This window comes from Crocodylus siamensis, chromosome 2 (assembly GCF_052110815.1).
Source record: "Crocodylus siamensis isolate JL-2025a chromosome 2, ASM5211081v1, whole genome shotgun sequence".
NCBI classification, from domain to species: Eukaryota; Metazoa; Chordata; order Crocodylia; family Crocodylidae; genus Crocodylus; species Crocodylus siamensis.
The window spans coordinates 224230085-224253757 of record NC_143396.1 but is presented as its reverse complement, the minus strand read 5'-3'; the positions used below and the strand labels follow the sequence as shown (position 1 = coordinate 224253757).

The window sequence follows — 23673 nt, the reverse complement described above, 5'->3', positions numbered from 1 at the left end:
ATACACAGTCACTTCTGAGTTTCTTCACTCCTCTTCTGCAGAAGAGCTTGAGGCAAGATCGGTGCAACTTTTCTGACCTAATGGTTCTTGTGCAATATTCGGTTCTATTTCTCCTCCCCTTCAGCAAGAATGCGAGGCTAAGGTAGTTAGCGAGGATGTATGAGCCATGGTGTCTTCAGTATGTTGAGAACTGGTCAATAATTCAGTTGCTTCTGATTTTGTCTTGTCCTAACAGACTGAAGCAGGTATGAAGGCTTGCTACCTCATGCCAGACAAGCTGGAGATAATGCCTCCATGTCCAAGGGAGATGAACAAAATATATGGTTGAGGAGGAGATTAGCAGTTCATTTGTAAGGGTTACAACAAAGGGGCTTATCTTGATTCTGCAATTGCTACTGAATGTTCAGGTGCCTGCAGTTACAAAGATGGCTATTAACCATCTTTCAGCCTCACTTGTTTCCTATTCTTTTCACATTAAGGTGACATGACTTACAATGGTTTTCATCTTCAAAAACTTCCAGCCACTTTAAAGCCATCCAGAACTTGTAGCTAGTGCAAAATGAAGCAGCCTCTTTACTGATTGCATTTCCCACATGAAGCACATCTTACCCCTGTCTGATTGCCTCAAGAGGGCTTGCTAAAGAATAGGTGCTGGTTTTTAATTTGATGATTTGCCTTCCTCTGAAACTGCAGCCGTTGCAGCTCTCTGAAGAGCTCCAGCTCATAGTTCCTTGATGCAAACAAGATGGGGGGCTGTTGGCAAGGCATTTGCACTGAGGAGTTACTGGCTCAGAGTGCTTTCCTTCCTCTTATCCCACCCACAGGGGCTTGACAGATTACAGTTGGTGTCTGCTGGGAAGTGATGCATGACTCACCTGCTTCCCAAACCTTTCTGAAGGTGGTGGGTGGAGTAAGAGCAGAGCGAGGTAGGAATGTTTATAAGGGTGGGAGATAGGCAATGAGGCAGCAAAGCAACATTAAAAGTAGTATCCAACAAATATTTGAGTTTTTTTGCTTTCAGCTATTATTTCCCTTTTCAGTGTAGTTAAAGGATTGTTGGAAGCAGCAAAAATGTTTCCAGATGAGACTTGAAAACCGTGGCACAGAATCAGGAAGCCTGTTAGAAGTTCTTCTGGGCAGGATCGATGCGAGTCGAATTCCTACCATAATGGATCCCTGGTCTACGAAAGTGGCATTGAGCTTGCTACCATAGTATAGACAGTGCCAGGAGCTACCTGGGGGTAAGTAAACAGAGGGGGCTGTCTTGAAAGCTGAGCAAGCATATGTAAAAGAACTCATAGGAGGTCACTGTAGATAAAGAGGGAGAATAACGGTAGAGTAGGTCCATGCAAAGCTTTTTAAAAAAGGGCAGGAGCAAGCTAATACCTCCTTGTGTTCACAAAATGCTGAACTAATGGTGGGGCCTACAAGCAATACTAAACCGGATCTCCAAAAGTGACTCAGGACTCAGAGCATCGCTGTGAGGAAGGTTTGGAGTGGGAAAAATGCCTGGAGCATTTGGCACACGTTTGAGTCTGGACAGTAGGACTTTAGGGAAGATCTAGAAAGAAGCTATTATAGTCTGGGAAAAAGGTGAGGCTTCCGGTAGATGTAAAGGGATATTGCTGCAGAGGTGGGAGAGGTAGATGAACAGAGATATAATTGAGAGCAAAGTTTGATCTTGAGATTAGAAATAGACATTTCCCATGCCTCAGAGAACTGTGTTTGTCTTTGGGAGCTAAAGGAGCACAGGCAGAAGCCATGGGTTGACAAGAGCCAAGGCTACACGGCAGCCCCTGAAACCATAGCACTAGCCTTGGAACTTTTTGGCCACTTTCATCCAGAACATCAGAAGATGGTACTGCCTGGTAAGGTATCCTTTGTTCTCAGACCCTCTGGCCCAGTAAGCTGGCCTATGCTTCACAAAGCCCATACCTATTCCTTAGAAAACTTCCAATGAGAGAAAACACCCTTAATCAATACCTGCTGTGCTGTGACTTATCCCTTCAGGCAGCACTACAACTTGATTTATAACCTCCCCCTCTGAACTGAGGGGTTATAGTGGAAACAGACACAACGTTAAACATAGCCGAGGGCATCGAGGAACACAGTTCTGCAATAAACCAAGGAGGAAATGGGACTATGGGTCGGTTGCTGCCAGGCATGATGTGGTTTCTTGTGTTTCCTCGTGGGCAGAACAGAACTTCTATTTGGCTGGGGCAGCTCTCAGGGCTGGGTTGTGCTTATTATACTGCAAATGTTTTGAATTCCACATTTTAATTTTCACAAGGTGGGCTTTTTTTTCATTTTGATGGTTTTACTACTAGTCCCATAGCCACTCTGACTTGGTTTCAGGCAAAACTGTGCTGCTTTATTGAGATGCAAAAGATGAGCCTGGAGCTCTTATTGTCTATGCTCCAGTCTCAGATTAATCTCTTTTTATGGGTTCATTTTATGCCTCCCACTCCACCCAGCCACCACTACCACTTAGAACAATTTCACTTCCATGCATTGACTATTTAGTATTCTCCAAGCTTTACAATTGTCTGTGGCAGTTGTAACTGCCAGCTAGACACTATCACAAAACTCAGGGCATTGTATAGGTGGAGGTATTCCCTCCCCAGTTTTAAACCTGATATAGATCTGCTATGAAAAGAACAACTGAAACTAGTGGAAACAGATTATTTCTATATTCTAGACATTCCTGCAGAAAACAGAGGCATAAATACTCTGAGGCTGGAATGCCCATTGGTATGGAGCTGTAAACTTTTCTCATGCTGAAGTTGTATCTCTGGCATAGGGGGAAAAAGAGGGAACTCAAGTGGACAACAATTTGAAAACAGATGACCCTGAAATAGGTAGGCACATTATGTTCTGATTGGGTAGTAAGCATACTTGGTACTTCTTACATAATTGTTTCATATATGGGTCTGGAAATACTTTACAAAGGTTTGAGTAGATCTTAAGGGCCAAGTACAGGCAGTCAAAAAGCCTGAGGCTGAATCAATTTAATCTTTGCAGGTTGATCTAAACTGCAGAGATTGAACTGATAAACAAATGAACAGGCATTCACTTTTGATTCTGGAAATGCAGCCACATGCCTAAAATGGCCCAGGCCAGAAACCAGGGGGTGCTAGAGCACACCTCCCTGCTCAGCTGGAATAGACAACTTGGGCCAAGGCTACCCAACCCACCCTGTGTGGGGGTGTTTGTGGGGAAGGTGCACAACCTGCTGGGGGACTGTGAGTTAACCTGAATCTGGAGGGGGTCTGGGAGAGAAGTTCAACCGCTTTAACTTAAATCAGTTAAGTCTGATACTACATCCATCCAGGTTTATCTTAAGCTGGTTTCAGCCATTTTGAAAGCAGTCTATGTGCACTGAATGTTTGTTATGTTACAGATTCTGCTCACTAATACTGATTTATGTGTAATTTTGGTCCCTAGCCAAGAGGTAGGCAAATAGAAATGGATCTATTTCACGGATGAGGAAACTGAGAGCAGATAAATGAAGTGACTTATTCTAAATGGCACAGTGAGTCAGAGGAAGGCCTTGAAATAGAATTTAGGCTGTTTCTCTCCTGTCCCAAATGAGACCACAGCAAATATTTCCTATGAATGCTATGAATGAACAGATGCCAATGTTGATTCACAGGACAAAGATGTAGCACTCAAGCCAGAGAAATGCTAGGCATTACTTATGGCTTAGGGCTGCAACCTATAGCCTGCAGGCCAGATCTGGCTTGTAAAGTGATTTCATCCAGCCTCCAAGGCTGGGATGGCAGTAGCAATTTGGTGGCAGGGGGACTGGTGGTCTGGGGAGTAATGGCCAGGTTGGAAACAGTACCCCACCTTCAGAATGAACTATGCAAATTTGGCCCACCACTCCTAATAGGCTGCTGACCCCCTCACTTAGGGTAATAACAGCAGACCCTAGGGGAGAGGCTAGAGTGTGCAAAACAAAAGCACATAAAATCATTTGTTAACATTTTCTTGTTATGTTTTAAGAGATTTCTTTAGTTAGCCTGTTTGGCAGACATCAACATTTTCCCTGTTAATGGTTGAACAGAGAGAATATACTGCAACCACAATATATTTATTCAGTCAAGTATATTTGTGAAAGACCGTGTTTGCAGGTAAAGTAATGATGGCAAGTAATTATATAATAATGGTTTAATGATGTCATCTCTCTGAAAAGGGACTGTAAAAAACCAGCAGGTTTCATGATCATTTTCTCTTGACTACAGTACAAATCTAATAGGATCACTTTACAAATTAAGCCATTTTTTTTCCAGCTAGCTCTCAAATTCAGCCTGTATTTAGTGATGTTAGCTCTCCCTTCCCCACCTCTACTGGCACGACTGAGCTAACAGTAAAATCTTCCTTGTCTTTAAATTCAGCTATGCACGGAGAACAGATCTGCTGAACAAGGTATTTGCCATTTTTAGTTGCTAGTCCTACCATAACAACCCTTTAAAGTGGGTGGAAACAGAACAGGAAAGAACCCAAGCAATTTGTAATAAGTTGAAAGCAGGCAGTTGTAGGAGTGAGCCTTGTGATAGGAAAGGGAGGCAGGAGGTCTGTAGGGTTATCATCGTATCATTTGGATTGGCAGGGACTTCCAGTGAGTCACCTAGAAACATCCCTCTGAACTATGACAGGATTGATTTGGCTATCCCTAAATCACCTCAAATACAGATAGCTGGCGAGTGTTAACCTTGAATGTCTGCACTGCTGACAATGCCATAGCATTCCCTTGGCAGTGCATTGCATTGCCCAAGCTCTTCTAATGTTTATATATTTATCCTAATATTTAACCTGAATTGCCTTGCTGCAGCTTAAACCTATTAACTTCTTGCCCTGTCGTTTTTTGGCTTACAAGGATGGAACCCTGCCCTCCTGGTAAAGTCCCTTCGTAACAATGAGGGACCTGTATCCTCTCTCTCTTGCACTCTCTCTCTCATCTTTTCTCCAGCCCAAATATTCTCAGAGCTGAAGGTAGGGCCTGGTGGCACCTCTTGGCCTTGTTACATGGTGCTTTTAGGCAGCTCCTGGAGCTCTTAAGGCTTGGATTGTCCACACATTAACACTTTAAAGTGGAGATAAGCACTTGTTATGCCTCTCCAGGGCAGGATTATCTCTGATCCCCACTACCCAGCTCCTGTTCCATTAAGGTATGGGCACTCCCCACAGATGTGCCACACAAGTTGAAGTCCTCCTGTATCTCTCACACCCCTGCCTGTAGAGCAGGGATAGAAGCCTGTCCTGGCTCACCAGCCCTCTAGTGGGAAACACAGCTACAGATCCCAGTCCTATCCCTGCTCCCCAGGCCTCTAGTGGCAAATCACAGCCCTGCAAGTCAGGGACTGTCAGAGAAGTTTCTAGACTAAGGGTGTGACTGCCCCAAACTCCAAGCTAGTATTTGGAGCATTTGTATAATAAAGCCTTAAAAACTAACTTACTTATTCAGGAAAGGCATTTGCTTTTGCAGGCTTCTTTAACATCCTTTGCCCTCTTATTTTCTATTCCTTCAGTTTTTTTCCCAGTTTGCTTACATTTTAAAATACAGTGCCCCTAAACTAACCTCATTTCTTCATTTAGTGCCTGATTCTCCTCCCTTTGACTACAGGGGAGGCTGGCAGGTTGCTTTGTGCTCTGCTGTAAAAACCAGTAGAGGCACTATCCTGGATACAGCATCGACCTTTCGTCAGAGCCTCTCATTGCTGCCTTATCTTCGGTTTGTTATTCCCTGGAGCGCTGACCCTTTTCTGTAGTGTGACTGCTTAGCCAGCTCTCCCCCATACTATGTTGCTTAAGATTTGTTATTACTGAATTTCATTTTTCTTTTCAGTCTATCAAGATCCTGCTTCCTGGAATAGTTCACAAGCTGCATCTTTTGGCGCGTCACAGAAGGTTACCAAGACCTGGAGCTCCAAATGGAGGTTGCAGGCTTAAATGCCATAATACCACTGGTCAGTTGTACTTGGAGGCTAAAAAAAATTATTCTTATCTCCAAAGAATATACACACTGAAAGCTGGGAGTTGGTTTGGCTCCCCTTATCATTATTCCAGCTTGCATAAATTATAGCTGTTAAAAATGGTCGTAAAATTATTCAGCCTTTTAAAAAAAACACCCCAAAACAGGCATAGAATTTGACCTTGTGACCTCTCCTATCAGATCAATTCCAAAGAGTGACCACGCACTGTGTGAAGAGGTAATCTTTTATTTATTTGTTCTATGTGTATTACCCTTTAGTTTCAACAAGTCATCTACGTGGTCTCTTAGAATTGATCTGAGAAGGAGAGGGTCATTTTTCACTGTCTCCTTTAGAATTGTGACTATTGCAGTTCTAGTTCTTTGTAGTCTCTCATCTGAGTTAATCTCACCTAGTTTCCTAATAATCTTTATTGATCTTCTGTGGACACTTTAGCTTCTTCTACACCTTCCTGCATGTGAGGCAGCCAACATTAGATATATACAGTCCCAAACATGGTCAACATAACTGTAGTGCAACATTTTTCACCATAGTTAGTATATCAAGGTGTTTCATTTGGGTGAACATTTTTATCTTTTAGCCAGTGTTAATTCTTTTGCATTGATTCAAGATGCATGAATTTTGCTATCCTAGAGCCCATTTCCACCACCTGAAATTCTTCACAGTTACCATTCTGAATCTCCACTCAGGGCCTGATTCTCTTCCTGTTGACTTCAAGCAGGAGTGGCCTTGTGACCTAGCCCATGCTGGAAAGAACAGAATAATTGCCAGGTTGGAAATAGGCACTGTCATTTTACCATCCTAAATAACTTAGAGTTTTTCAGCTCTGCAAAGTGCCTCTAAAGAGAGCACCTTGAGAGACTATGGCAATTGCCTCTCAGTGACTACAGATTTTACCTGCATAGTTTAAAAGTAAAATGGCTCTTCTAATGGTCCACCCTGCAAATTCAGCCTACAGTCTGGAAGTCAGAAGTCACACCTTAGTCAGCAATGCTCTTAATGAAAAAGAGGCCAAAGGAGATGCTAAAGCTCATGGGTAGATCCAGGATTTTGCAAAGGGGAGGATGACAGTAGTGACCCAGGCTGCACTTCCTCATTATCAGCTTTCCTCCACACCCATCCACCTGGCAAACCATGCTGCAGGATCAGCATCTTTCTTGAAGTCCCTAAATCAGAATCTTCCTCCACCCCCTGACCTTAGCACTTCTCCCCTTTCCCTCCATGCTCAGCAGCACATACCCTTCTCTCCCATTTCCCCCTCTTCTTCCAGCTACAGCTGCCATCTCTAGTTGATCAGCGGGTGGAAGGAGCTCAAGAGCTGCTCTGCTTTTCCAGCTGGGCTGTGCAGGGTCCAGGCTCAGCAAGGGACAGCAGCAGTCATGGCAGCAGTTGCAGGTGGGTTCCTTCTCTGTGAGCTTGCTCCCAGGGGAACACTTGGGGGTCAGGCAGGAAGGTGGAACCTGCCCACGGCTACCACAGCTCCCTGTGCAGCCTGGCTAGAGTGGGACAGGGTGCTTGGGAGCTACCCCTTCCCCTGGGCCTGCAGGGGATAATGGAGGCAGCAGTGGGTGGGGGAGAGAGGAGGGGAGGGGGCACTGGGATTTGGGTGGAATCTCACCTGCTTGGTGGACTTAAAAAGGTCTCCAGATACTATTCCCACAGCACAGTCCAAAAGGGGATGTGACAGCACTACTGTACCCCCTCTGAACCCACCTCTGCCTGAGCTAGGCCAGAATAAAAGCGACAGAATTTTGAGTCACTGAAAACAGTGGGTATTACTCTGAATACATATAAGAAGCAAATGTATTGAATAAAGAGTAACATCATTAGATAGATCGTAGATATATATATAACTTTATATATACAGAGAGACATATTTTTATAAAAAAAACCCATCATTAGACAGTTTTCAGAGCTGAAACATGCTTGAATGAGGTCAGCAAGTTTCACCTAGTGCCATCTTTAGTTGCCATGTATGAAATAGTATTGATCTCTGTTAGTCATCCTTGAGACAGCCCATCTGCTCATTGCTCCAAGGAGTAGTAGTTAGCTATGACTGTTCCCTAGGACTTAATTGCTTTTTAATACATGAAAAACTTTGTCCACTACCCTATGGCTGTTTATTGTCTTTGACAGTCTTTACAAAACCCTATTGAAATCTGATTGAAAATTCAGGTGAGCTGTGGTGTATTTAGTGGGTCACCTTTATCTGCTTTTTCCTTAGCTTTTCTCATGCAGCACATGACTCCATTGTCACATGCAGCACGATTAGCCATTTAAACCACATAGTCTGATAAAACTTTAACCTTGCATCCCACAAGTGGTTAAACTCTGAGCACTACTGGAAAGTGAATGGAGGCATGCACACAGTAAAGGACAGAGGGAAGTGCACTCAGGGGATCTTGGACGAGTACTCTGTGAATTCAGTTCAAGTTTAAGGTGCATTTAGGGCTTGCTGTATAGTAGTTTACTTGACAGGAAGCTGAAGACTTTCTGCTGAAGAGAAAAAGCCTCCCCCTCCCCCTTCCTCCTCATCACAAACTTGTGCAGGAGGCTAAATGGAGCCAGTCCAGCTTAGTCATCTTACTACAGTGACTGCTTATGAGAAGGGGGTTGGTGACGGAGGAAGAATAAACAGTGTCCATTTTCTGAAGCTAATTTAAGTTGCTGTTGTCAACCGCAGAACAGACCCATGGATCTTTTTCAGTGTGCACCAGAGTGTAGCCACGTCTGCTTAGGTTTCACAAACAGCAGACACTGCACTAAAGCTGGGAGAAGAAAGGTTAGGGCTGCCAGGCTCTTTTACGGTTAGGGCTGCCAGGCTCTGGAATGGGCTCCCAAGGGAGGTGGTGCTCTTCCCTACTTTGGGGGTCTTCAAGAGGAGGTTGGGTAGATATCTGGCTAGGTATTACGATACCAGCACTCGTTCCTGCCCAGGGCAGGGGGTCGGACTTGAAGATCTGTTCAGGTCCCTTCTGACCCTAGATACTATGAAACATTTTCCTGGCCAACTCTGTCAAAACTTCTACTGTGTATGGCCGAAACAAACTGCTAGCAAACAATTATCAGACACTTGCTCGTCGCTAACAATGTCTTTATTTCCCCTGGTTCTCTCCTGTCCTCCGCTGTGCCTAGGATCTGTTCTCAAAAAGGGCAAAAGCTAGTGTCACCACTGATCCTGTCACTCAGTCTCCAGTAACTGTTCCCATTCTGATTACAAGGCAAGGGACATCCTTGTCCATCCACCTAATTGGCCAGTCTCAGTACCGTGGAAGCATAAGCCTCCTCAAGACTGCTCTCCAGTGCAGGCTAATGTATCAGCCATACATAGCTCTGCTTCTCTCTGCCATTGCTTCCAGAATCACCCTTCTCCATCCTTCATTGCCCCACTTTGGCATCACTCCTTACAAAAGGGTTTTTCTGCAGCTTCACCAGTTTGACCAGTGCTAGCCAGCCTCAGGAGCTGCACAGCTGGCTAGATCCTTTTCTGCTCACCCGTTCCGTAGTTATAGCTGTCAGGGACTGATATTCCTAATGGCATCTCTCAGGGGACCATTGTCAGAACTGTTACAGGATGACAGCAAAATGGTGTTTCACTTCTAGCTGGCCTCTCTTTGCTGTCCTCAGCCTTTTTAATCCCAGTTTTCTGAGGAAAGAGACTAAGCAGTGGGCTACAATTGTGTACAATAACACGATTTCTTCTTAATCTTACATCTGCCTTGTAGCACACTCAGACGTTTAAAAAAACAAACAAACCAAAAATGGCACTTTAAACGCGGGGTGGTCCCACACCGAGCCCAGTGCCTGCCCAGAAAAGAAATCACGCTAGCTGGACCCAGCTCACCCAGCATCTGTATACATCATGTACCTTAGTGGGGCTTTTTTGACACTTTTATCTAACAGCTGATTGAATCAGCTGTTAGATAAAAGCGCCAAAAAGTCCCACTGAAGTCCCCAGTCTATACAGACACTGTGGAGCCAGGTCAAACTAATGCACACTGCCGCTTCTGATTTTGTTTGTTTTTTTAACATCTGTATAATTCAAATGGATTTAAACTTGTGGAAATTGAACCCTTCCTAGCAATTAAGGTCAAGACACACACCTAGTGAGTGTTCAGGTCCTCACTTCATCTAGGATTCAGTGCATGAGTGGATCATTTTGACAGGCACATCTTTGGGTTGCATAGGAAGCCTACTGAGGTATTTTATCAACCTTACATGCCTGCTGACCACTTTGCTCAGCTGTAGAAATGGCAGTGGAGATTATATCAGCTTCTTCATTCTCTTGTGGGCTCCAACAATAAAGATTAATATTACAATTAACTCACATTGACACCTAGCAACCTTCTAGCACTCAACACACACACCTTTCACCCAAGCTTTTCCCAACCAGAGATCTATAGGTCAATCAAACTTTCTAAGATGAATGTGCATGCATTGTGGCTGAATTCAGTTGGAAGTGTCTTGGGCACAGCTTGACTTTTTTACTTAGCTGTACAGAATTTCACGCAGGTAGAGCAACAGGTGTTTCAAAATTTAACTAATGGCAGGTGCTGCCGGTCTCCATTTTGTTAGACTGGCATGGCTGAAAGGGGGGCAGTTTGCACCAAGCATGCTTCCACTATCCTTAGTTTTAGATGGTATTTCAGTCCCTGGTTTCATTTGCTTGGTAAAAAAGTTTAAAACAAAAACAAGAAGAAAAAGGAAAGAGAGAAACCAGGAGCAGGAAAAGAATAGAAAAATAAACCAAATATGACTTTGTAGAGGGGCTGGTTCTTGAAACCCTTGTTATGTCTGGCTTTTCAGCTAGTCAGCAATCTTTCACGTGACAAGTAAGTAAAGAAATGGAGCTGCAGTACCTGTAAAACAGAGACAGCCTTGTCAAAGTATTGTGCCAGGAAATACAACGTTTTCTTGGCCACCTCATACATGATAAAAGGTTTAAACCTAGCATAACAGACGGCTTATCAGCCTTACTATCTGATGAGAACAGCACCCTCAAGAGACCAAACTGACATCATCTAAAACCTCACTAGCTTAAGGCAGACTCTGAAGTATCTTCCTAAGATACAGGCCATGTCTGAGTTGAACTGTCTGTACTGAACTTGCAAGCACTTTGCTGGAGGAGCACAAATAACAAGAATCAGCTTGAGTGGCTTTTTTTGTTTAGTATGCCTTTTTTGCCGTTCGGCAAATGAACACAGAGCAAAATAGAAAAGAGCCCTTTACAACTTCAAGAGGAAACACTCTTGGTGGGCTTGTCTGGAGGAGAGGCAAAAAAGTACAGCTTATGCTTTGATACAAAGTTCAGCACCAAAATTCCCCAAGGTCCAGGGGTGTTTGGGTCTGGGACTTGGGTTCATCCTACAGCAATGAGAGAGGCTCATTACGAAGTTCAGACCTGGATCCAGATCCCAGCTTTCTAAGTGCATGCATGGATTTAGTCAGTGTCAGTCTTAACAGCAATAGTTCAAAATCCTTGTGAAGAGCAATTTGTCTACAGCATTGGTGCCTGACGTGGACATAACTGCTGATGGTGGCTAGCTGGCTTTATCTAATATAATGTGTGGCAAATTCTAGCACTCATAGAAATGAGAAACAGGTATGACAGGATACAGTAATAAAATGTCCAGGCCTTTGCTAGGTAAAGTTTTCCAGACAACTCCTATCTATGCCCTACCCTTCTAGGCTGGGGTCCTCAGAACAACTCCACTAATGCACTTCAATCTAGACTTGCTATTCCCTATTTATGCCAGCCCTGGACACCCCTCTGGTTAAATTATGCTATACTGTGTTGCAGTTTTGTGGCTGAGAAAGAAGGAGACCACATTAGACCAATCATTTTTGCTTGTGGTCTACCTGTGTGTTTGTACAGCACTTAGCGCAGAGGGGGCTCTGATCCTGCTTAGAGCCTCTAAACTCTAGTACAAAGCCAAGCATAATATCTACAGTAGAGAAAAGTAAGGAATGCCATAAGTAGGATTTTGAAATCATAAGGCTAACATTTAAATTGATATGAAGTCAGTGTGCTGTATATATTCACTTACATGTACGAGGGGACAGAACAAGTCATCACGTCAAATAACATGTCATTTCACAAGTCATTTCCTCTTTGAAATCTTCTTGGGTATTCCTGGTTCACCAAAGAGACCCAGAGTGCAGCCTTCTGTGGGAGGCCACAGATATCAATGAGACTTCTGGCTGTCATGCCACTGCTTTCTGGGATCATTTCAGTGGACCAGCAGGGACAAAGAAGATTCCAGAGATAGAATAATAACCTAAGGTCAATTAAAACTAGTCTTTCTGCTGCATGCCCCCACTCATTTCCCCAGCCTATGCAGATTTCATTGGGACATTCAGCACTGGATTTTAAGTGAAGTGCTTCACCTTTGTCTTTAGGTTGTTATCTGAAAGGTCGATGGGAAATCTACTAATTCCTACTCACAGCATCCACTTCCCATTGGAGTGAACATATACCACGGTAATGAACAGCAAGTCATGCTTATTCATTCGTTTATTTGATTTATGTGCCACCCTTCCCAACAGAGCCTCAGGGCAGTTCACAGTAGGAGAACAGTATAACTTATAAAAAAGGAAAAATGTTTATAGAACCCCCACTAAACCCCCACTAAATAATATCCCAGCCTAGCTTTGTTTGCTAAACACCTGCCAAGTAGAAAAGGCTTCCAAAAGATGTCCAGGCTTAGGCTCTGGTGAGTCTCAAGAGAGAGGGACTTCCAGAGTTGAGGGACAATTCCTGAGAACAACCTGATGTGGTTTTGCCAGGTGGTGCTTGCAGGAGGTTGCTCTCAGCTGACTTTAAAGATATTGATGGGGCATAAGGGGAAAGACTGTCCCTTAGATATGTAAGGGCCAGGCTGCTTAGGTCAAAACTAGCCTCTTGAGTTGTGCCCAGAAAGCTACTGGGAGCCAGTGCAAATTATGGCACACTGGAGTTCTGTGCTCCTGGCTGTCCATATTTGACACACTGCTCTGTGCATGTTCTTTCACAATAGCTGATAAAGTGAGGCTAGGCTCACAAAAACTTATGCTGTACCTCTCTGATCTAGCTGGTCTATAAGGTGCAAATCTACCCTGCCTTCATTTAGGCGCGGTCAGCTTTATATGTTGGTGGGCCTCCACCTAAGCAAATTATTTGTATCCATAGAGCCTCTTTCATCACCCTTGTCATTCCTTGTCCTACTGGTATGCATAGCAATGTTTATATCCCACCAGAAATTATGCCCGTGTGTGCTGCTTTCCTTTTAGATTCCTGGCAGGACATTTGCCATTAAGAAGTCCGATGAAACTTAAGCTGCAGTGACTTAGATGATATGACTCAAACCAGTTTGACTCAAACTATTGCTAGACTCTGCACCTAGTGACTCTGCCTTTGTGATATGGCAGAGTACAACAGTGTACTTTCAAGTGCCAGTTTGTCACTGAAAATGCTGTTGTGACGCAGCACTAGAAGCAAGGTTTTGCTTACTTCCCCTGGTATATTGAGCTGAATGGACGCAGTTAAGCACAGGAGACTAGAAACTGAAGATATGGTTAGAAGGCCTGAGTTCTCTCTCATGCCTAAAGTCTCCACGAAAATCGAGGAATAAACAGAGGGTGTGGCCAGAAATTACAGGAAGTAGACTGCAAGGATATTCCCACCTGATCCTACTCCCTGCTCAGGCTCTTAAGACAAAGAAAACAAAACACAAAGCCCATGTCATTTTCCTCTAATGACAAATGTGTTTTTGTTTCCAAACTTGGTGATCAGTTTGCCCTAAACACGAGAAAAAATCCCAGTGGTTATGTGACTATACCCATTTGTAATATAAGACAGTTGTCACAGAGTGATTGCCCACTTTCCACAGAATCTTAATTTTTCCAGTTCAGTGTCACACTAGTTAGCAAAACATGATAAACGTGAGCTCTCTCCCACCCCAGCTGGCACAGATGTTGCAGATACCTAGAAACTGCCAGCTCCATTTTGCCATAGAAAGCCTTCAACCCAAACTTCTCTACGCTGCTTTGCAAGTAACAGGCATGCCATGCCAAACATCAGGATCAGAAGGGCCTGGGGATAAGAAGAGAGGAGGCAGGAAGGAAAATGGGTGTATGTATTGCCAGGATTGACTCCTGGTGCCCTTCAGCCAATTGGTGGGCAGGAAGATCATCTGAATAAGCTTGTTCCAGAGATGATATGCCGTGCGTCAATGCCAGGTGGGGCCCAGCAGCAATGTACAAACGCTTGCCTGCTGCAGCACGCCCTGTTCCCACAGGTTAATCTCACCCTCCTTCCCTTACAGCACTACTTCATAAAGCCAGTGAGGCTGTTAAGAACTCTATGTCCTGGGTGTTTTTAACCACACTTCCTCTGTTGGTTTATTTTGTTTCTGCACCAGAGCTGAGGCTTGGCTGGTAGAGCAGGAGGTGGAGGTTGTGGCATTGACTAACACACCATGTCTTCTGACAGGGTGGGGATACATTGCTGGCTCAGCATTCATACAGGCTCTTTCTTTGTTTTCCATTCCAAGGCTGTTGCTGCTCAAGAGGAAATCAAAGCTTCTGTACCATTGTAAGAACTGACATAGCAGAAAAGACCAATAGTTCTTCTAGTCCAGGATCCCGAATCCAAGATTGGCCAATTCTGAGTGCTTCCCAAGAAGGTTGTAAACTTCCATGGAGTGTCTCTCATTGTGCAATGCTGTCACGTGAAAAGAGTTGGGAAAATTATGATTTGGTCTGTGGAAAAAAAAAAATAGTTTGCTTATCTAGTAAATCATACCCTGGCAGCCTAATACACTGAGCTGGTCATGTGACATGTTTTGCAATACTGTCCTCCAATAGGGCATCATCCACTCTGATGTAATCTCCAGATTACACTACTACACCATTTGGAGCCCAGTACTGGTGCACAGTGTGGAGTCTTATTTAGAAGGACATCTTGCTGGCAGCATGTGGCACTTCTGTGTCACATTCTGCAGTTGTGGCCCACTGCTCTCTGGATAGAGCTTAAGGGGTTGTTACAAATGAGCTGTGATTAGCTTTCCTCAGGGACTGTCCTTCATTGGCCCGGGCTGCCACAGCTGTCTTCAGGAATGCTTGAGCTGGATTCCTCTGGTTAGAAAGAAGGGAGCGTTGGCCAGGTGGTTTCTGCGAGAGCTCCAGGACTCTGGAACGTGCTCCACCTCATCAAAACTAATCTGAATTTGGTGACCTTCTGGGCATGCTGCAAAAGATTAATATCTGAGATAGTTTTAGAGAGTGATGAAGGGGTGCTTCCCAGACCAGGGACTCTGGCTGGGTGCTTCCTGAAGAGATCATATTGGTGTTGCTGAAATATAATTATACTATTAATGGTGTGCTAGATTGTCTAAGGCAGTGGTCTCCAAACTTTTTTGATCGTGCACCCCATCAGTAAAAAATTTTTGAGCACGCATGCTGAATATATGTATATTTATTTATTTATTTATACAGTATATACATGTACTAATATATTATGTACATTATAAAACATACACAAAAATAGAAATTAAAAAAGGATGAGATAAAAAAATTAATATAAATAGAAGTTCTAATATTTTCTTCCCGCACCCCAATGGATCATCTTGCGCACCCCACTTTGGAGACCACTGTTCTAGGGCTTTGGCAGGGCCGGTCTACAATTTTTTGGGCCGCCCTGCAAGATATACTTTTGGGTTCCCCTGTTCCATCGAAAAATCAAAATTGTGGTTAATTGTGATATACACTCACTGAAATAAAATAGTTGGGACTAGGCTGCACCCACGTGGGCTAGGCTGGGCTGAGCTGGGCTGTGGGTGGTGCAAGGTAGGAGCAGCATGTGCTAGGAACGCTTGGGTTCCCTCCCCAGAAGTGGACCAGGACCGGGGCCAGGGCCGGGGTGGGAGCAGAGCCGGGAACTCCTCCCAAGCTTGGCCAGGAAGGGGTTCCCTGCCTGCATCTAGCCCTTTAAACATGGAGAAGGTGGGGGGGGGGCGCGAATGGAGCACAGCCCCTTGGCTGCGGGGCTCCCTGTGGCCACAGGTTCCTGAGGACAGAACGGGCTGGCCCTGGGCTTTGCAGAGGCTTTTCTTTTAGAGACTTAAATAAAAAGAAATACATGCAGTTCTTTAATAACTGCTGACTGAGTAACTATCACTAGGACAAGATCATATGAATAGCAGCATGGGTAGTGATTTGAGTAAAACAGTGGTGCTCAACCTAGAGGCCCCCGGGCCAGATCTGGTCCTTGAAGTAACTGGGACCATGGCATGGAGGATCAATGACAAGTAGCTTGTCTTGGCACATCCCCTTTGCTACCCTGTGCCATGCCACTGGTCACTTCTGCAGCTGAAAGTAAGCTCCTTTCCTCTCTTCCTCCCCTCCCTCTGATCTTGACTGCCACTTTCCTCCCCCTCTTTCTTCCCTCCCTGCATCCCCTACCAGAGGCAAAAGATCAGAAATGTCTTGTATTGCAGCCAGGTTGCAAGCATCTAGCCCAGTGCTCTGAAAGGTTGAGTACCATTAGACTGAGGGTTTATGAGAAAACGGTGCTCTGTCCCACACTGTGGCATTGATCCCACCCTGTTAAATGGCACATTGACATCTTTACTTAAAAGAATCTCAAAGCATGTTTTTCTTTACTTACTGTTATTTAACTTGCTGTATGAGCTAAACTTCAGAAGGCCCAGGAGGAGATATATTTGGGTGGGGGGGAGAAAAACCTTATTCCGATACAGAGATAAAGTTAGGTTACTCTTCTGTGACATTTTAGGCATCAATTAAATTATGGAAAATTGTAGAACAAATAAGTATATAAAAATACTTTTGAAAACTCCCGGAGGTACTAGAATGTATCCAAGAATATGCTACGGAAGAGCTAAAATTTGTTTTTGAATAACTAGGAGATACTAAAATAGCCAATAATTTAGGAATATATCTACAGCTCTTTGTTAACAGTAACCACATTAACTACATCTGGGATTAAAGTCCCCCTAAAGCAAAATACTAGCCAAACAGCTACACACCAGTTATGTCCTACTTGCAGCTTATTTGAGTGTTTCTGTAGGACTTAACTAGTTCAGGGATAGGCCTTGGGCTGGCTCCCAGTGCAGGTGTAACTCTCCTGTTGAGTGCCTTGGTTTGTAGTTAAGAGGGCAGTGAAGCAGATTAAAACTGTCTTGCCTAGCTTTGTACAAGTTGGCAGATGAGAGCATCTTCTTTTAAGAAAAGCTGCACTTAAAAATGAAAGCTGGAGGGGAGGAGGCATGGGGAGGATCTCTCCAGTATACTAGTCCAAAATGGCTGCCAGACCTTCTCCTCCAGCTCCGCTGTTGTCTGTCACAGTAACTTGTGAACCGGAACTGAAATGCACCAGCAGCACATTTTAGGGAAATGTGCTCGCTGAGCACTTCAAATACCAAGAACCCTTTGGCAACCAACTTGCCATAAATCTTCTTTTCAAAATCTGAGGCCCTGTAACGTTGACCTGATCCCACACCTTTGCACAAGTACACCTCAGCATCCACTTGTAGCTCAACCTGCTATTCCTATCCTAATCCTTTACCACTCACCATTACACCTTAATCCTGACCTGCAGCAAGAAGGGTGGTTACAGAGAGGATGATGATGGGCTTTTCTCTGTGGCTGTAAGGGATGGGACTAGGAGCAATGCCCTCAAGCTGCAGCAAAGGAAATTTAGGTTGGCAATTAGGAAGAATTTTCTGACTATAAGGGTGGTCAAGCATTGGAACAGGCTATCTAGAGAAGCTGCAGAATTTCCATCCCTGGAAATTTTCAGGAGCAGGTTGGACAGACACTTGGTAGGGATGGTTTAGTATGGGACAGTCCTGCCTTGAACAGGGGACGGGACTAGATGACTTTGTGAGGTCCATTTTCTAGCCCGACTTTCCTATGATCCCATGAGCTCTGGTTAATCTAATCTTTGGCCCTGTACGCCAATAACTCTTCACCTGCATGCCCTCTTTTATTGAGTCTGGGGCCACAAACAGCACTGTGAGAGAATGGGCATCAGTTTTGACACTCCTCACCCTGTTCTTCCATTCCTGGCTGACTCCCATTCAGAAACTGTTAATCATTCTGCATTATTTACTGCTTTGGTGATCTTAAACCAGTTTTGAACTCAACTATCTAGAGGTAAAAGCATAATGCCTTACTGTAACTCATGCTGCCAACCAATCCTGTCCCTAACCCAACAATATTTTAATCACAAAATCCAACCTCAAAAACCACAGCATTTTCAGTTACTGTATTTCATCACCACACGGATGAAAACAACCTTTTTTTTTCAACCACCCCTGTTTTTTTTATGTGAATCATAACCCATGGAACTTAACAGACGGAAAAGACCTAGGGACAAATGCTTTTTCACTTATACTGGTAAAATGCCATTGAAGTCAATGAAAATGGTCCAGATATAAGCTGCATAAAACATAGAATAGGGACTATAAAGCATGAGATCCTCTAGTACATCATAAAGGAATAGGTCATGTTTATTGCTTACAGAATAGTGTTTGGGGCTTTGCACCATTTATTGTTTAAATGTCTTAAGTGATGGAGTTGTAATTTTCCCCCAAAAAATTTAGTCTCGAGTCTAATAGAGTTCACCATTAGGTTTTTCTTTCCCAATATTCAGCCTAACAATTCCATTGTTCAGCTTTGTCTTGCTATTGCTAGCTGTGAGCTCTGAGATCACTGAAAGCAGTATTTGATGATGATACGTCTGTGGAACTCTGATGGCTTTACAAACACTAATGACTCTAAACCTAACAACTTTCTTATGGGTAGGTCAATATTGTTCTGTATTATTGTTCCTTGTTTTCCATGTGGGAAAACAGAGCAGAGGGGTTAAGTTCATGCAGAAAGAGTACCGCAGAGCCAAAAAGGGATCTTCATCTTCTGACTGTCAGGCCTAAGCTCATGCCTTCAGTGATGCTTCCACCCTTGTAGAACAACAGCTTATGTCCAAGGAGTGTTTGGGGTATTTGAACTGATTAAAGAGCTGGAAAAAAGACTGAAAACTAAAGGTCACATTCTGTCTCCATTTATATACCTGTTCATCTGAATTACTTTAAATTTAAATTGGTATAACTAACAGCAGGATTTGGCCCAAAGAGTCTATTTCTTCTCTCAGTTATATTTGTGTAAAATAGGAGTGGTTTATATTCAGAGAAGTTCATGAAACTGGAACAATGTAAAACTAGTGCACGCAAGAGGAGATACAGCATCAAGATTATGAGTCAGCCCTACATGGTTGTAAAAGACAAGAGCACCAGAAGAATCCTTCCCTTTGTTTTAGGGGCCAGCCATAGACACTGATTTTTGTTGACACTTCTTGGGGTCTCCAAAGGGACTGAAGGGAGTTGCTAAAGGTACTGCAGTGGGTATATTTACTTATACACTATAAAGCAACTAGACATGCCTTCCACAAGTCTGGTCTCAGTCTGCTTACATTCAACAGACGCCTGAGCTCAATATGCCCTAAATAAGATTTCAGCTACCATGTTTGGTATGGACATATTCTGTGGAGTGTGAGACCTCATGTACCTTTCTAACTATTTTGGGTCTGCAAAATTAGAGTTCATAAACATCCCCTCCCCCGGCAAACTAAACCCATGTTTTTCTCAAGGCTGACTCACTGTTAAAATGTTTTTCTAACTAACGAGAAGTCTGTGTTACATGATAGATATAGTAGAACAACCTCCTCAAAACCAGGCTGGTATGTGCATGCGTGCATCTGTGTGTATGGAGGAAAGAGAAATCAGAACTCATGGCAGAGGTGATATCTTTTATTAGACCAACTAGATTTTGCAAAATAATTTCTTTAATTCTTTTAGCTGTGTGTGCTGTGCACACTTTTGATATTTTTCAGGTGAGCTTCTCTCTCTCTCCATCTCCCTTTTGACCAGTCCTTTTTATTTGTTTTTTCTTCAGCACACTCAATATTCCCTATTTTTACCCGCTCAGTGGATTAGAGCTGTCTGCCCCATTTCCCCATTTCATCATAGTTTCTTTATTGTGTATACAAACTAAGTAAGATTGCATTCAAGCCCAACATTCAAATCCACAATCAGTGGCAACGCATAGGGGGTACACAGGCATGCAAGGGCCCCCCCTGAGAGTACTGGTGCACCCCTTGACAAGCCATGCTGCTGCCCCCCCCGCAAGCACCGACCAGGTGTGGGAGCACCACAGCTACTTTTGGGAGTGCTGCGGCCACTTTCAGGAGTGCCGTGACCACTTCCCACTTGGCGCAATTGGCCATAGGGGAAACCTCTCCCTCCCACCCCCATGGCGCAATTGGTGAGATTGGCCATAGGGGAACTCCCCCGGTCAGTGAGATTGGCCCCACCAGTTGCTGACTGCTTGCTGGGGGGGCATGTGCCCCTCAACTAAGGTGGCACCAGTTGTCCATGTCCCCTATATTAGAATTACTTCAAAATAGACAAAATGACCTCACCAAAGTTTTATGTGTAAACAGAGGAGGTAATGAAACTGTGTTGTGTGGTATATGAAAATAGAATTAATTCAGATGAGACTGAATTAAAGGAAAAATGTTAAACTGAATAACAAGAAAAACATCCTCACTTGTTAGACCGAGGAATAATTAGTTTCGCCAAGGAAGTGGATAACATCCTGTCACACAACATTTTAAAGCATTTTATTCATTAATACATGTATTATAGTGCCAATCCTGCACTGTCCCCCAGGAGACAGAAGGAGAGAATGAGCGAGTGAAGCAAGACTTTGCATTCTAACTTGCATGATTATATCAGCAATAGGAAACAAACCACAAAGGCAGAGAAGATCTCAAAGATGGGCAAGAGGCTTCCTGGGGTGATAAAATGGATGTTGGTATGAAGGAAAATTCCAAGAAATGGATGTATTTTCAAACAGAAACAGATGAAGTTCAAGTGGAGGTTAAGTTTAAAATGTCACCTACTTTAAGGTTGTCACACAGTAGTTTCCCTCCCTCCATATTTACGTGTGTGTGTGTGTGTGTCTGTGGACATTATTTACACTTATAGTTTACATTTAATACAAAAAACACAATCATGGCAAAAATGAACATAAATTTGGTCAAGTGTTTTGTTGGGAAAGGCTGAACAGGCTTGGGAGAGAAGGGTCTATCCTATGGAAGCTAAACCACAGACTTAGAACTTTATCCTGAAGAAAGAATGAATCATGGTTAGGGCAGTACCAGGGCTTCAAGAGGGTTGGATGGAATCCCTGGTTGTACCATGGACAACCTCACCTTCTGGCCTTTTAAACTGCCTGAAAGAACTGGATCAAGTTTCCATATCTGACTGAGGGAGGATTCCCTTGACGCAGGCACTGTGGTAGATAGTTATAAGAATGAGGGCTATCTAAATTACATCCAAGGCCTCTACAAGGTCTCCCAGCAACAGCATAAATCTTGCTTAAAGTGGTAACATGAGGATACATCCACTGTCCCAACTTCTCCTACCTCCTGCAATTGTGAATTTTGAGAGGCCTGCATTCTGTTCTTCTGTATGTGTGTATATCACTAAATGACTGTCTGGTCTTGGTTTCTGTGTCCTCCCATCATACCAGTAGTAAAAAGTAACAACAACAAAGACAACAACAATACTATAAGGCCTTCTCAGAAAGAAAGGCTCAGTAATGCCAACCATAAAATGGAAGGAAGCTGCTGCTTGCCAGTAGTTCAGTCTGTTTCACTTAGCAATAGTAAAAGAATGTGAGAGATCAAGAAATGTGGATGACAGGGAGAAGCTGTGTCACCTAAACTTTCCTCAGGCAGTGGTAGGGTTCCTATAACGTATCTCTAGGATAGTTTTGTTCATTAGTATGACTATTTCAGACCTGGTTGCCTTATCCACAGATACCATTTCAGAAGTGCCATTACTGGGTTAAACTCTCTTTGGTCCTCTAGGGCTCTTGTCTGCATAGCTATGCTGTTTGACTTGCAGGATCTGTGGGGAAGGAACAGATGCTTTGTTCAGCAATGACTATGCTGACAGTGATTAACAATTAACAACAAGAAGAACAGGTACAGCAAGAGCAGTGGCAAAGCAAGTTTCCCTCTCTCAAGAGTTAAAAGATCACTTGAACAGAAGTGTTAGGTGTGGTGTGTGTGTTATGCATGAAAAGTTTGGTGTGCTCAAGGGGACAACCTCACTTGGTAGCTAACAACAATGGACTGCTGACAAAGGGGGAGGGAGGGAGAGAGGGGAAGGTCTACTTTAGTTTCCACTGAGTGCATCTACACGTGCTATTAAGACAACACAGTAAACTCCGGAGCAGTTCATGCTGGAGTTACCTGCCATCAGGCACAGTGTCTACACTCGCACCCAAGACTGCAGCGATTAAAGCCAGACAGGAGCAGCCCTGGGCTGGCAGTTGGCATGGGGGTCACAACCTAGGCTCCAGGTAGTGGTGTCAGGTTGTGAAAGGGCTGGCAAAAGCCAGAAGTCTGGCCCCCCGGCTGGCTGGACTGACTGGGTGCAATATGCAGCCAGTGTTCAACATCTACCTTAGCATTTGACCACAGTTAATTACTCCATTGTAAGACAATACTGTCCCCAGTGGTGCTACCCTTATAATGGAATTAATTAGCTTTAATACTGGTGCATGTGTGGATGATGGCGCTTTACTGTGGAGCTAATTAGTCAACTCTGCAGTAAAATGCACACATAGATGCACCCACTGAGGCTGAATTATGGTCTTTGACTTCAGTGGCCATAGGATTGGGACCACTATGATTAGCAAAAGAGAGTTTTGTCTAATGATGTGATAATGCTTGCTATGTCCTGAGTAGCTCTCATCCAGTCCCCTTGTGAATATGCATTATGACATCATCTGTAATTACAGGCAGGCCTCAGACTTATGACACAATTGGTTTCTGAAAACCACGTTTTAAGTTGAAATGTAACTTGAAACCAATTTTCCCATAGGAAACTATGTTATAAATGGGGGATTGGTTCCTGAACCAAGGCCTGATACCCTATTTTTACCAAAAATAACCCAAAACTTTTTTGTACTCAATCAATTATAGGTGAGTAATATAGCTACATAATTTATTTATATTGTAAATAATGATCATATGGATTTGGAAGGACTACTTTGAGGTGACTGCTGGACTTTTTGAAGGGCTCTTGGTTGGACTTTTTGAAGCGTTCTTGGTAGGGGTGTGCAAAACGGGCCTTATTTGATTTGGATTCAGCCCAAATCGGGGACAGTGATTCAATTAATTGATTCAAATCGCTGTCCCCCATTTGATTCCACCGAATCTGAAGATTCGATGCTGATTCGGCCATAGACACAGCTTTAAATGTTTTTTCTACATACGTTGAGGTGCCAGGCATGGCTTGTGAATGCTGCAATGGTGCGGTGGATGGAGTGCCCCACAGGAGTGCAGGGGGGCACACCGCATGCTCATCTGCAAACCTGGAAGTGGACTGTAAGTATTTCTGGTGCACTTCTGGGTCTGCCAGGGAGCATGGCGGGGGGTTCCCTGCTCTCTCCCAGCTCTGTGACTGGAGCCTCCTGGGTCTGTGGGGGCACCTTTGGTCCCCCCACGGCCAATATCCGCCAAATCTCCGCCAAATCAAATCAGGGACCAAAGCTTTGCACAGCCCTAGTTCTTGGCTGGAATCTTCTCAGGAGGCTTGGCTGCAAGTTT

The 23673-nt window shown here is 43.9% G+C and overlaps 1 long non-coding RNA gene across 1 annotated transcript; it reads left to right on the top strand.

Moving 5' to 3' along the window:
• Positions 1–1040: 1040 nt before the first annotated feature.
• On the top strand, positions 1041–15511 carry LOC149871774 (uncharacterized). Its single transcript, XR_016440557.1, has 5 exons — positions 1041–1241; positions 5849–5969; positions 7264–7388; positions 12393–12474; positions 14525–15511. It is a non-coding gene; the product is annotated as an uncharacterized LOC149871774 (long non-coding RNA).
• Positions 15512–23673: the final 8162 nt, after the last annotated feature.